General features: G+C 52.6%; 1 protein-coding gene across 1 annotated transcript in view; it reads right to left on the bottom strand.

Moving 5' to 3' along the window:
- PACSIN1 (protein kinase C and casein kinase substrate in neurons 1) overlaps positions 1-14,100 on the bottom strand; it is a 57,672-nt gene extending 43,572 nt beyond the window's left edge. The window contains exon 1 of the mRNA XM_047102817.1: positions 14,026-14,100. The gene's annotated coding sequence lies outside the window, so the exon portion shown is untranslated. The remainder of the gene's footprint in view (positions 1-14,025) is intronic.
- Positions 14,101-14,468: the final 368 nt, after the last annotated feature.

The raw sequence follows: 14,468 nt of genomic DNA on the forward strand, positions 1-14,468 counted from the left end.
CAACCTCCCACCCCCTGGGGGCCACAGGAGCTCATCCCAGGAGGACGAGCTTCTCCTGGAAGGAAGAGAGGCTGAGAGCAATAAAGCAGAGCTGGGGGGCACTGAAGTAAAGGGAATGCTTGAGGCTGGGAGGTTTGGGGGATGTGGCCGGGCAGGGACTCCAAGAGCAGTAATGGGAACTAAACTGGGGACCTGACTCTGGTGCCCCACAGCCACACAGCAGCTGGGGGCCCCCAGGCAGCCACCTCCCCTCTCTGCCTCTCAGTATCCCTGAGAAATGAAGGGATCGGGCAAGGCTGGTCCTTATAGCCCAAGGGCCTACTGCCCAAAGCTTCTGAGGCTATGGGTGGGTTCTTTGGTGGGTTTCTAGAATTCATAAAGCATAAAGCCTCTAACACCCAGACTGAGACTCTAATGGCCATTCCTCATTAAATGGACCCGCAGAGGAAAGACAACTCACGGAAATGGGAAAAACATGTTGGCAAATCATATATCTGCTACGCGTCTAGTATCTAGAATATATCAAGAACTCTAAAACTCATCAATAAAAAAAACAAAGTACCTAATGGCAAAATGGGAAAGGATATGAGAAGACATCTCTCCAAAGAAGATATACAAAAGGCCAATGAGCACATGAAAAGATGCTCAACATCAATAATCATTAGGAAAATGCCCATCGAGACCTCAATAAGATGCCACTTCACACCCGCTAGGGTGGCCATGACCAAAAAGACGGATGATAAAAAGCGCTGGTGAGGATGAGGAGGAACTGGAACTTTCACACACTGCTGGTGGAAACGAAAACTGGCACAGTCTGAGAAACAGCCCCGTAGTTTCCTCAAAAACTTAAAGGTCGATTTATCGAGTGATCCCGGGTACATATCCAAGAAAAACGAAAGCATATGTCCACACAAAAACTTATACGTGAATGCTCACAGAAGCATTACTCATTACAACCAAAAGTCCATTACAACCAAAAGCCATTACAACTCAAATGTCCATTAATGCATCAATGGATTGATGGATTAAAGTCCGTTAATTTATCAATAAAACATGTGTATCCACGCGATGGAATATTATTCAGTCATAAGAAGGAATGAAGCAGCTCTGTACTATGACGCCGGTGACCCTGAACCACATTACGCTACGTGAAAGCAGCCAATCAGAAAAGTCTTGTAGCAGTCTACTTACCAGGGGCGCCTGGGTGGCTCAGTTGGTTGAGCGTCTGACTTTGGCACAGGTCATGATCTCACAGTTCGTGAGCTCTGGGGGCTCTGTCAGCCTGTCAGCACAGAGCCTGCTTTGGATCCTCTGTTCCTCCCTCTCTGCCCCTCCCCCGCTAATACTCTGTTCTCTCAAAAAATAAATAAAAATATTTTTTAAAAAAAAGGAGTCCAGGGGCGCCTGGGTGGCGCAGTCGGTTAAGCGTCTGACTTCAGCCAGGTCACGATCTCGCGGTCCGTGAGTTCGAGCCCCGCGTTGGGCTCTGGGCTGATGGCTCAGAGCCTGGAGCCTGTTTCCGATTCTGTGTCTCCCTCTCTCTCTGCCCCTCCCCCGTTCATGCTCTGTCTCTCTCTGTCCCAAAAATAAATAAACGTTGAAAAAAAAAATTAAAAAAAAAATAAATAAAAAAAAGGAGTCCACTTACTGGATATCCAGGAAAATTAAGTTTATAGGGACAGGGAGGAGACTGGTGGTTGCCAGGAGCTTGAGGGAGGGGAACTGAGGAGTAATTGGCTCGAGGGTATGGGGTTCCTTTCTGGAGTGATGGAAATGTTCTGGAATTAGATAGTGGTGACGTGGCACAACTTTGTGAATGTGCTAAAAGCCACCGGATTATACTTTTTAAAAGGGATAAAATTGTATAGATATGGAATTATATCTCAATTTAAAAAATAGATATCTATACCCCACAGCTCTTCAAAGAAATGGCTGATTGCAGCTCTGCGGAGACTAGAACATCTTCATTGCAGAAAGCAAGGACACTTCTAAACACAGTGTGTTTTGTGTGAAAAGGATGCCAGAGGCATCCCACAGGCCAAAGATGGGACAACTTAGGCATTATGCTGAGACTGTGTCTTCCTCTCTTTCTGTGTCTTCCTCTCTTTCTGCCCCTTCCCTGCTTGCACTCTCTCTCTCTCTCTCTCTCTTTTTCTTTTTTTTTTTTTTTTTTAAATTTTTTTTTTTTCAACGTTTATTTATTTTTGGGACAGAGAGAGACAGAGCATGAACGGGGGAGGGGCAGAGAGAGAGGGAGACACAGAATCGGAAACAGGCTCCAGGCTCTGAGCCATCAGCCCAGAGCCTGACGCGGGGCTCGAACTCACGGACCGCGAGATCGTGACCTGGCTGAAGTCGGACGCTTAACCGACTGCGCCACCCAGGCGCCCCGACTCTCTCTTTTTCAAGTGAACAAACATTAAAAAAAGAAAAAAAAAAAGAAGAATGCTCCGAGTGGCATTTTTCACCATAGCCACATATCAGAAACAACCTGGATGCGTGTAAACACTAGCCTGGAGAATTAAATCACGGTCTGTTCACATATTGGAACACTATACAACAAAGAAAAATGAAATAATTACTACTACAAAGAACACTCTAGATGCATGGTAAAAAGAAAATGCTAATTGAAAAAAAAACAGCCATGAAAGAATAATAGTTCCGTTAATTAAAATTCACTTTTGTTATTTTTAATTTTTTAGCGTTTATTTATTTTTGAGAGAGAATACAAGTGGGGGAGGGGCAGAGAGAGAGGGAGACAGAAGATCCAAAGTGTGCTTCCCGCTGACAGCAGATAACCCGATGCAGGGCTTGAACTCACGAACCGTGAGATCATGACCTGAGCCAAAATCACGAGTTGAACACTTAACCAACTGAGCCATCCAGATGCCCCTCCGCTAATTAAAATTCAAAGAGAGACATAACTATTTGGTTTTGGATGCATACTTACATGGTAAAAACAAAAACCAAGCAGCTAGTAACACTAACTATTTAGAACGGTGGTCCCTCTGGGAGAGGGGCCCAGTGGGGGACAAGGGTACGAGTGGGGGTCTCTTAGAACTGTAGCAATTTTTTTTGACCTACATGGTAGTGACAAGGATGTTGGGTTTGTATTAAATTTTTTTTTAATCTTTATTTATTTTTGAGAGAGAGAGACAGCGTGTGAGCAGGGAGGAGCAGAGAGAGAGGGAGACACAGAATCTGAAGCAGACTCCAGGCTCCGAGCTGCCAGCACAGAGCCCGACGCGGGGCTCGAACCCACGAACCATGAGATCATGACCTGAGCCGAAGTCGAACACTCAACCAACTGAGCCACCCAGGCGCCCCGGCTTTGTACTGATCTGTTAAAATGTATAACCTGTTTTATACACTTTTATATTTTAAAATGGGAAAAATACTCAGTGGTCTCCTTTGGAGGTTGCCAGAACACGAACTCGTTGACTTTATAACTGATCAACAAGGGGAAAGAATCAAGCCTTTATCCTGCTAAACACACTATATTTCAGAAGAACGAAATAAACGAAGAGGCAAAGTTCTTTACAGAAGCCTAGCTTATGCAAACAAAATGATCAAATTAGAAAATCACCATCTGGTGAGGAGGAAAATGTGACAGAAATCAGACGTTAACTTGCAGTAAAGGTGGGGTGGCCACGGCTCTGGGGGCTCTCACCTCCCCTGCACCCCTCCAGCTGCTGTGGGGGGCACCTCACCTGCCTGCAGACCATAGCTCTCCAGCCATGCAGGCCACGCTGGGAGCAGGGAAACGGCTCCACTGGCTACACCAACTGGGTGACAGGCTAATTTGCATGTGCTTTACACGCTATTTCATGTCCAGAATTTGCACAAATATGCCTGGAGCTCTGCCAAGGGGGCCACAGGCCTCTCCTTGGCGCAGCCCCGGGAGGGAGCCTCTAGGCCTGAGGCTTGGGACAGAGCCTGGCCTCCAGTGCCCAGCTCAGCTGAACAATGTTTCAGAGCGGCTTGGGGATGGGGTAGAAAAAGGGTCCTAGGGGGAGCAGGGGTCTCAAGGATCTGGAGCTGATGCATGTTGGGGCACCCACCCCCATCCTACTGCCTCACAGACCCGCATCACCAAGGCAGCGTGGGGGGCTCTCCACCCTTAACATCCCTCAGGCATTGACTCAGTTTCTCCCTATTGGGTTCGCCTTGACCCTGTGTGGGGGGTGGTAAGGCGTAAAGAAGCCTGCTGTGATTTGTCGCCCCACCCCCAGTCCTGTCCAGGGACACCCAGGCCAAGCCAGCTTTGCAGCTTACCAGGCCAGCTGGTATGAGGGGGAGGGGCCCTCAATGCCCAGGCCAGCTGGGACTGGCCCAAGGGCCCACCCGGCCAGTCGGGACGGTGACAAAGGGGCTGGGAGGCAATGCAGGGCAGATGCAGGAACCCTGGGCCCTGTAGGGTCGGGGAGACCTCCCCTCAGAAGTGCCCGTCTGGGGCCCGGCCAACTGGGGCAGGAGAGATGGCAGCTGGTCACCCAACACTTGGGGAGCAGGCAAGGGGAACAGCCTGGTGTCCGATGGAGCTCCTGATAGAGGTGACACCAGATATCCCGCTGTGGGTGGAGCTGGGGGAGGGGAGGTGGGAGTGAGAGTCGCGTTCAGACCCTGTTGGAGTCCCAGCTCTATCACGCATTCGCGAGGGACCCTGGCCCGAAGCCTGAGGCCCCTCTGCAGCCTCAGCTTGCCCATCTGAAATGGGTGCTGTGACCCTGCGGTGTGTGAATGCACACGAAGAGCCTAGCACAGTGCCCAGCACACAGGAAGTGCTCAACGGGCACCGCGTGTTGTCCATGTTGTCATTGCAGAGGCTGGGGCTCAGGGCTCCTCGGGGGTCAGCAGGGTGCGGACAACAGGAGAGGGGGTTCACTCGTCACTGAATGGCCAGCAGCCGGTTCAGTAGGACACACGGCACTGGATACCTGCTCGCTGAACGGAAGTGTGAGAGGACAACTAGGAACCAGCAGCCACTAAGACGTTAACCAGCCAGTCAGAGGGTCCCCTGGAGGAATCTGAGCTCCAATCCCAGGTCTGTCCCTTCTTGGCTGTGCCATCCCAGGCAAGTCATTCCACGATCCCACCCCCAGGACCTCGACTTCCTCATCTATCAAACAGGAATAATGGTCACTAATAGATCCCTCCCTCACAGCCGATGGCCGGACTGGGAGCAGCAAATGGGTATGAAAACGGAGGAGGTGTGCACGATGCCCTAGACCGCCGCCCCCCTTCGGAGAGTTGGCCGAGGCTTCTGGGTGAGCCGCCTCCTCACCCGAGATGCCCAAGAGGTCATGCCCTCCCCCGGGGAGCAGCCAATGACTGCCCGGTAAGGGGGTACACAGTGGCCTGGCTCCTTGCTTGCCTCAAGGCAGGACGACCCCACCCCTGGTACTTGCTGCACCCCTCTCGAGCACTCTGCAGGCTCCCTCCCGCCCTTCTGTGAGCTGCCTGCAATAAATCACTTGCCCGGGAATCCCTGTCTCCGATTATGCTTCCCTATACTTCCCGCATCTGACCTAGGACAGGAAGTATTTTGTAAACTCTGAAGCATTGTTTTATTTTCCAGGAAATGCTGAAAAGAGAGGAGCTGACCAAGAGTCATGTAAGGGGAAGAGGAGGTCTGCTCTGCGGGCAGTCATGCTGCCCTGCCCTCACGAGCTCCCAGGGAGGCAGGGGAGACAGACAGGAAACCAACAACATCGTAACATCAGGGATGGGTAAGTGCTATGAAAGAAACGAAAGCAGGGGGCAGAGGGTGGAGAACAATGGCAGCTACTTTAGGTGAGATGCTCTGGGAAGGCCTCTCTGAGGAGGTGACGAGGGCAGAGATGTGAAACATCAGAAGCCATGCTGACCTCTGCAGCGAGGCACAGGGAACAGCAGTGCAAAGGCCCTGAGGCAGGAGGATATCTGATACATCCAAAACCGACGGGGAGCCCAGTGAGGTAGGAGTGAGTGGCATGAGATGAGGTCAGCAGTAGTGAGCAGCAAGCCATGCAGGGCCTTGTAGACTGTTATAGGACTTTTTATAGGACTTTGGGTTTTATTCGAAATAAGAGGGAGTCATTGAAGTTTTGAGCAGAGGAGGGACATGATCTGACTGAGGTTTTGAAAGGGTCTCTTTGGCTGCTAGGGCAAGGAGAGAGGCAAGGGAGACCAGGCAGAGGCTGCTGCAATAATCCAGGAAAGCCACAGTGGCGGTTCAGAAGGGAGGGCGGCAATGGACAACATGGTGAGAAGTGGTCAGACTCTGGGCGTCATGAAGGTAGAGTCAGGAGGGCTTACTGAACAGAGCATGAAGGGGAGTCAGAAGACAGATGAATCCAACTACCCAATTTACAGAGGGGACACAGGAACATGTTAATCCACACCACGGAGATACAACCAACAAAATCCGGCTGCGGGAAATTCCAGGGGACAAATAACCTGGTTTCTCCTACAGATAAATTGCCAAGGATGAAGGAAAAGATGGAGAGGGAACCTATGGACTAAAAGAGACTGAGACAGGGGTGCCTGGATGGCCCAGCCGGCCAAGCGTCTGACTCTTGATTTCGGCTCAGGTCATGATCTCACGGTTCGTGAGTTTGAGCCCTGCATTGGGCTCTGTGCTCACAGTGCAGAACCTGCTTGAGATTCTCTCTCTCTCTTTCTCTCTCTGCCCCTCCCCAACCCTCTCTCTAAACAATAAATAAACATTTTTTTAAAGGGAAAAAAAGAGACTAACACATCAACCAATAACAATATGTAAATCTTATTTGGATCTTGAGTCAAATGAGCCATAAAAAGAAAAAGAAAGAAAGAAAGAAAGAAAGAAAGAAAGAAGAGAGAAAGAAAGGAAGGAAGAAAGAAAGAAAGAGAAAAAGAAAGAAGAAAGGAAGAAAGAAAGAAAGAAGGAAAGAAAAAGAAAGGAAGAAAGAAGGAAAGAAGGAAAGAAAGAAAGGAAGGAAGGAAGGAAGGAAGGAAGGAAGGAAGGAAGAAAGAAAGAAAGGTCTGCAGTAACTGGGAACATGAATACTCAATGGATATGTGACAACATAAAGGAAAGGAAAGTTTCTTCTTAGGTATAATAATGGTACTGTGCTTATGTTGGGAAAAGTCTTTATCAGTTAGAGATACATCTTGGTATATTTGTAATGAACTGATGCCTTGGAGTGATCCCACCCAGTTTGAATTACTAGGGGAAAAGGAGAATAGGGGGCAGAAACGAAACAAGACTGGCCATCAATTGATAGGAGTTGTAGCTGAGCAACGGGTACATGGTGGTTTGGGATACTATTCTCTCTACTTTTGTAAATGCTTATATTTTCCCATAATAAAAAGTTCAAAATGTAAAGAACAGAAGAGGAAACTGAGTCCCAAGGCAAGGTGTTGAATGGCCCAAGGCCCCTGCGTGAGTCAGTATAAGGGCCAGGACCTCACCCTGTCGCCCCCCCCCCCCTCGCCCCTGCCCCCAGCCCATGCTCCTGCCCTCCCTCAGCTGTCTCTCTTCTCCAGTGGTTGGTCAAGGTTGGACTGAGGCAGGCCAAGGGCAGGGTGGGTGGCCCTGGGAGGGCCCAGGTGGGACGGAAGGGAGCTGAGGGGCTCTGGGCCACCTGTCCCAGAAAGCCCAATGAGGCCAATGGCTTCAAATATTTGGCACATTCCCCACCAGCCTCATTTCCCACTTCCTCCCTCAGGTTCCTACACTGATTTCCTCCCCAGAGCCCCCTACAGCCCACCTCTCCAGCCTATGCACCTTTGTCCCTGCTGTCACTTTGCCTGGAAGGCACCTTCCACCTCTACGAATCTACCAGCTTTTTCCTTCCGGATCAGAAGACCTTCCGTGGTCTTCGGGAGCATGCCTCCTCTTCACTCCCTAACGACAGGTGCCATGGCGTAGAGGTCAAGAGCGGAGCCTCTAGATCCAGACCGCATGGGTGTGAATCCTGCCTCAGCCACTTACTCGCAGTGTGACCTCAGGCGAGTCACTTAACTTCAGTTTCCACATCTGTAAAATGGGTATAACCTTGTAAGGCTACTAAGGAAACTAAATGAGTTAAAAAATACGATGAAGAAAATAGTGCCTGGCACATGTCAGTGGACCTCGGGCCCCCTTGGGCCCCCTGGCACTGCTGTCCAGGGCCTGCCTCCTTCGTCTCCCCCGCAGGAGACCTCAGTACCACGCACACGGTGGGTGCCCAACACCACTTTCATGGAGACTTGGCTTCTGCAATGCTTCTGCCTTCCTGACACCCAGACTTCCCTTAGCCCCTTGCCCATCCCACCAGGTTGCATCCACCCCAGGAAGGCAAGGAAGGAAAGGAGAAAGAGGGGTCCCAGGAGGCCAGGAGAAACTGGTCCCATGAGGGGCCCAGTTCAAAACCAGCCACAAACAAAAATTTAAACCCAAGTGGCAGCATCCGACTCAAAACGCCGTCAAACTAAGGGGAAAGCAATTCAAACGCTCATTTTTTAAGGTTTCTAAGAAAAACCCCAGATATCATCAAGTATAATTTTAATTATGTTTTTATGAGTAATGACATTTGCTGTCAGAAAAGGCAAACAGCACGGCATGGCTGAAACGAAAAGGAAACATTCCCCATCTTGCTTGGCACTGAGCCTCCTAATACCTGCCCCCAGAGGTAAGCTCTGATAACGACGGGGTACACAGCCTTCCAGACATTTCTATGCAGTGTGGACACAGAGGTACACGTGTATATATTTTTTTAACGGACTCATACTAAATATGCTATTCTACAAAGTCACTTGCCTCAACCTGCCATACCTGCTGACCATCTGTTCTTTCTGGTCAGATCTCCAAGCCTCTAAAACAGTGGCTGGCACCCGGGAGGCACTCAGTGGAGACTCACTGACCAAATGGAAGAACTGAACAGCTGCCTAAAATCACACGGGCCGGAGAGGTCCTAACTACACCACCGGCCCTCCTGATGTGGCTCTGCCACACTGACCGTCTCCACCCAGCTGTCTTTGCACCCCACTACGAGGGCACCTGGGGGAGAAACTGCCAGATCAAAGCTTTGATTACTATGGCCCACCTATTCTCCCCGGCTGAGGTGAGACTTCCGGTTTCCCACACTCTCTGCCACCTAAGAGCTTTATTACGAGGAGGACTTTGATTTCTCGAATGCATTAACATTATTATAGTGACGCCACCCTTGATCATCGAATCTCCTTTTGTGCCTCCTGAATAAATGAGAGCACGGCCCATGTTTCTGAGCGGCACCAGAGAACCAAACTCCACAAATGAGGAGTTATTCTCTCGGCAGTAAACAAACAGTTTGCGGACACAAAATTCGAAACCGTCTGGTTGATTTCGAAAAGAGGGATACTTTAATTTCTTTTTAACCGTCAGCTTCAAACAAGTAGCGATTGAGCCCGTCCACAGTACAAAAGAAGAGAAAATTAGGACCCCCCCACACTTCACCTCTCTTTCTCTTTACCCCTCTCCATTCCCTCTATAGGGTAGCCAGATGTAGCAACTAAAAATGCAGGACACCTACTTAAATTTGCTTCCAGATAAACAACAAATAAAATTCCTAGTGCGAGTGCATTCCACGCAATATTTAGGGCACGCTTGTACTAAACAAATTTGTGGTTTCTCTGAAGGTCAAATGTAACTGGGCATCCTGGATTTACTTTATCCAGTAAGCCTACCGCAGCACCCCCTGCCCCAGCATTTTAACATGAAGTGATTTTTAAACTTTATTTATTTTATTTTTTTAATGTTTATTTATTTACTTGGGGAGAGCAGGGGAGAGGCAGAGAGAGACGGAATCCCAAGCAGGACCCTGTCAGCACAGAGCCCGGCAGGGGGCTCGATCTCACGAACTGTGAGATCATGACCTGAGCTGAAATCAAGAGTTGCGGCAAACTGAGCCACCCAAGCGCCCCAATATCAAGTGATTTTTAAAGAGTACCCGAGGCCGCCTCTGCCCTCCCAGCCATCAGGCAGCCCACTGGCCCTGCCACCCAAGAGGTCTAGGGAGGCACCCCTCTGCCACGCCCACGGGCACACTCCCGGCCTCTCCCTCCCCCCCCCCCCCCCAGATAGCCCCACCAACCTCCCTGGCGTTAGAGTTCCACCCCCTCAGAGCCAGGTTCCTGCTGGTCTTCTCCCCTTGTGGATTCCTTCCCACCCATCCTTTCTGGTGGTAAGTTCTGTCTCTGGTCCCAGCTGCCGTGGGGGGAGGGGGGCGGGGGATGCCAGCACATGACCCTTGGCTTGCAGCCCCTCATTGCTGCTGCTGCAGAACCACCTGCCTAAGGGCAAGCCCAGGGCCCCACCCAGAGCCTGATGGGTGCTGAGGTCTAGCTGCCTGACCGTCAAGTTCTGCTCGAAAGGGCCGCTCTAGCTCCAGAGCTCATGGTGGGTCCCTGAGGTTGTCCGTGGCCGCCTGCATCGGAGCTCCGCTTCTCCCTCCACCCCATCCTGCCTGCTTCCTTCCCTGGTGTCCACGGGCAAGGCTCAGGGACACCCCCCCCCCGCCACCTACACACTGATCCCCCTCACTTTCTACCCGGCCTGTCCTCAGTCCCCATCTCCCCCCACCCCTGCCCCAGTCTGCTGCCCCCCTGGCTGGAAACCAGCCACAAAGTGCCTACATCAGGTGGGTCTGATGCTGGCTAATGGAGTTTGCTTGGCTTTCCAGTACATTCTACATTTTCCACAATAAACACATATTATTTTGGGAATAAGAAAATAAAAGCTTTTTTTTTTAAATTTAAGAATGTAAAACCAAATCAAGCACCCCTCCTACACCTGGCACACCCACTCCTTCCCCTCCCCCCCCAACCTGCCCCCTCATCCTGTTTCCCAGGGGGAGGCTTCCCCCAAATGGGTGAACTCCCCTACCCCAAGTGCTCTCCCCTGTCCCACCAGGTCCACAGGCCCTTTCACCTCTCCAGTGAAGGCTTTCTACCACCAGCTTATCCCTGCTGTGGGGCTATATGCAAATTTATGAGTGGTTTCCTCAACTCCTGTGGGGGAGAAGAAAAATGCTGTATGTGTCCCGAGGTTGGTGACATGAGGGGCCACATTCACTCATTCCCTAAGGGAGCCAGGGCTATCCGGTGCCAGGCACTGGGGACACTGGGAACAGGACACAGACCCTGCCCTTGGACTTCATGGCCTTTGGGGTGGGAGAAGGCGGGGCAACAACCAAATGCCCCGGAGGGTGCTATGGGGGAGGGGGGCGCTGAGCAGCAGGCCCAGGTAGAGAAACTTCTGGGAGGAACAGAAGTCTCAGCCACCCCAGGGTGAGAAGAAATGTGTAGGGAGGAGGAGGGAGAGTGTTCTAGTGGGGGGGGGGGGGCAGGGAACAGCCTGTGCACAGGCCTGCAGGTGAGAGAAGCATGACTTATTTGAGGAACTGAGAGCAGTTCAGAGCAGCTGGAGGGCAGAGGGAGGGTGAAAAGAAAGAGGAAACACAGGCTTGGGGAGGGCAACAGTGCCAGTTTTAGGAGATTGCCCTTTGTCCATTTGAAGGATGCAGAGCAGGGTCAGCTGTGCATCCTGCAAAGGTGACCCTCCTGCTCCTTGAGATTGGTTAGTATTCTCAGCAGCCGCAACCCCCAGTCACACTTAATCTTGCACCTCCCACCCACAGCGCCTGAACTTTAGCCACTGAGGACCTGAAACCTGCATCTCCGTGGAGACAGCAAGCCCCCAGCAGCCAGCTTCACAGCCCTCTTGCTCTTGCAATAGAGAATACAGGTTAAGAGCATGGACTCTGGAGCCAAAGTTCAAATCCGAGCTCCTCCACTTTCAGACTGTGTGACCTTGGACAGATCACTTCTCTGTGCCTCAGTCTCCCCTTTTGTAAAATGGGGATAATAGCGTCCCTACTTCATTGGGCTTTTGTGAGGATTGAATGAGTTAATAGTTGGAATAGGACCTGGCACATGACGAATGCTGTGTGCTGGTAGTTTCTACTGTTATTACTGCACCCTCTTCTCGAGACCCCCCCCCCAGGGCCAACCCCTTCCAGGCACTAACACATCCCCCCCTTGCCTCTCCCTACCCCTGAAGCACCCCTCCATGCTTCCATACCCTCTCCATTACTAGGAGCCAAGACAGCCAGGGAGGGGGAGCCTTGGGGTTCTAGAACAATCACTCTCTGACCTGCGTCTGGGCCCTCACCCCAGCTCCCTGGAGCCCAGTGGAGAGAGCACTGGACTTGGAGCCAGGAACTGAGTGCCATCCCTGGCTCTGCTGCTGACCTTCTCTGGGCCTCAGTCTCCCCCTCTGTAAGGCCAGGACAAGAACATCTTGCAGATGTCTTGGCTGTCAAAGGAGCAACAAGGGCCAGAAAGAAAGTCTGCACATGTCCATATCCGTCATAGACCTCAGAACCCCTGGCCTCTTCTTCTGGCCTGGGTTTCCTCCTCCACACGATGGAATCAGGAGATTTGCTCTGAGCTCGCCACGAGGACCCCAGAAGCTGAAGATGGCCTGGCTTGGGACTTCCCAAACTCCCTGAAGCTGACCAGAACTTTCCCAAAGGCTGAGACAGAGACAGAGACAGAGACAGAGACAGAGATAGAGACAGAGACCCCTGGTCTGAGCTGAGCACCCCAGGAAGAAAATGCCAACCCAGGGGCCTGAGGGAAGCCAGACTTCCACCAGGCCTTCTACCAAGCCTAGATTAGACCAGGGCACTCAAACCAGGGGCCCAAAAAAGACCCTCTGAAGCCATCGGGACTGTGACGTTTATCTCCAGATGTCATCACTATCCATCAGCTGCAGGACCAGAAAGGGCCTAAATGGGACTGTCTGATTTTGGTGGCTCTTAGTCCTGGGGGATGGAAGGAAAGCCCCAGAGGAGGCTCACTCCCCAGCTTCAGGTTGCCAGCTACTTCCCATAGTCCAAATTCATTCATTCACTCATTCTACAAACATTTACTCTGTGCCAGGCCCTGGTCAGGCTCAGGGTCAATGGCAGAAGTGAATGGAACAGATTCCTACCCCGAAGGTACCTCTGGTCCAGAGGGTGACAGACAAGACATAAATAACTAAACCACAAGGCAGACTAGGTTGAAGAATGCAGGGCAGGAGGCAAGGATCTCACCTGGGGTATCAGGAAGCTTCCTGGAGGGGGTGGTTTGTGAGTGGTGATTTGCATGTGATGGGAAGGTCAGGTGGGCCTTTGGAAGGCATAGAACTTCCAAAATCATTGACGGTTCTGTTTGCACCCCGGCTGTGCCAGAGCCAGGGCAATGTAGGTTATTTATGGTTGTGCCCAGAGAAAAGCGGCCACATGTGTCACTGCACGTGGGGTGCAGAACTGGGCTGTGGGGGTAGGGGGCAGCTGGGGCTTGAAGCTGGGTCTGGCCAAGCTCTGGGGTTTGCCACTGTGCCCCTCACACCCTGATGACTCTTTAATCTTTTCCTGCCCTCCTAAGGCAAAAATAAGAGGGAGAGGGTTCCAACCGGCAGCAAGTGGCCTGGGGGATAGGGAGGAGAGCGGTGTCAGAAAGACCATGGCTTCTGCTGTATTTGCAGGCTACTTAGCATCTCCTCCTCTCCTCCCCACTCCCATCCCAGCTATGAGGGAAGGGGTAGAGAGACAGAAGAAAATGTCTTTAATTGTAAACCAGACACGGCATAGGGCGCATCAACTGCTGTGTTTCTCCCAGCCCACTCTGATCCATAAATAGCTTACGCACCAAGCTGGCACAAGCCCACCCGCCCTGCTGGGACCACACCGCCCCAGGCCAGAGACTCGGAACCCCCGGGCCTGGGCCCCAGCTTCCCCAGGAACCTATTTCCTGCGTTTTCCCCAGGGTAAAGGCCTCCGCTGCTAGCTGCCTTTCCCAAGGGGCCGGGCGCAGGGGCATCCTGGCATTGCCTGGGTGATGCCCGCGAGCCCCGGTGCCTGCAAGGCAGCCCCGGCGCGCGCCCACCTCTCTCCAGTGCCCAATCCCTGAGGTATCAGCCTCTGCGCCCACCGCAGACCCGCATCCCTAACTGGCCCCCTCCCTCCGCACCCTCTCTCCCAGGGCCAGACCCCCTACCTGGGGGCAGGAGGGCCCGGCACCATCGGCGGCGCCACGGGGCAGAGCGGGGCGTCTGGGGCCGGCCTCAAGCCCGGACGACTTCCCGGGGGAAGAGGAGGCTGCGCCGCCGCCGCCGCCGCCACCGCCGCCGCCACCGCGTCTCTCCGGACCGCGCCGGGGCTGCGGGAAGGAGGAAGGTCAGAGCCGAGGAGGCGGGGGGGAGGAAGGAGGAGGCGTGCACAGATGGGCGCAGATTAGAGAGGCATTTTTAGCGAGCCAATGGCAGCTCGGCGCAGGGCGGCGCGGTGCCTGCGCAGGTGCCGAGGAGGCAGCTCCCGGCTTAGCAGGCGCCCGCGGAGGGGGGACCCGCTCCCCCAGGTCCCCGGCCGGCGCCCGCCTCCAGGGGCTGCTCCCGGCGGGCGCCCGCCCGCCCCTCGTCCCCCCCGCCCCCAGCCCCCCTG

Source organism: Lynx rufus, unplaced genomic scaffold, assembly GCF_022079265.1.
Source record: "Lynx rufus isolate CCGP_SWC_20201006 ecotype Redwood Valley unplaced genomic scaffold, mLynRuf1.p SCAF_6, whole genome shotgun sequence".
NCBI lineage: Eukaryota > Metazoa > Chordata > Mammalia > Carnivora > Felidae > Lynx > Lynx rufus.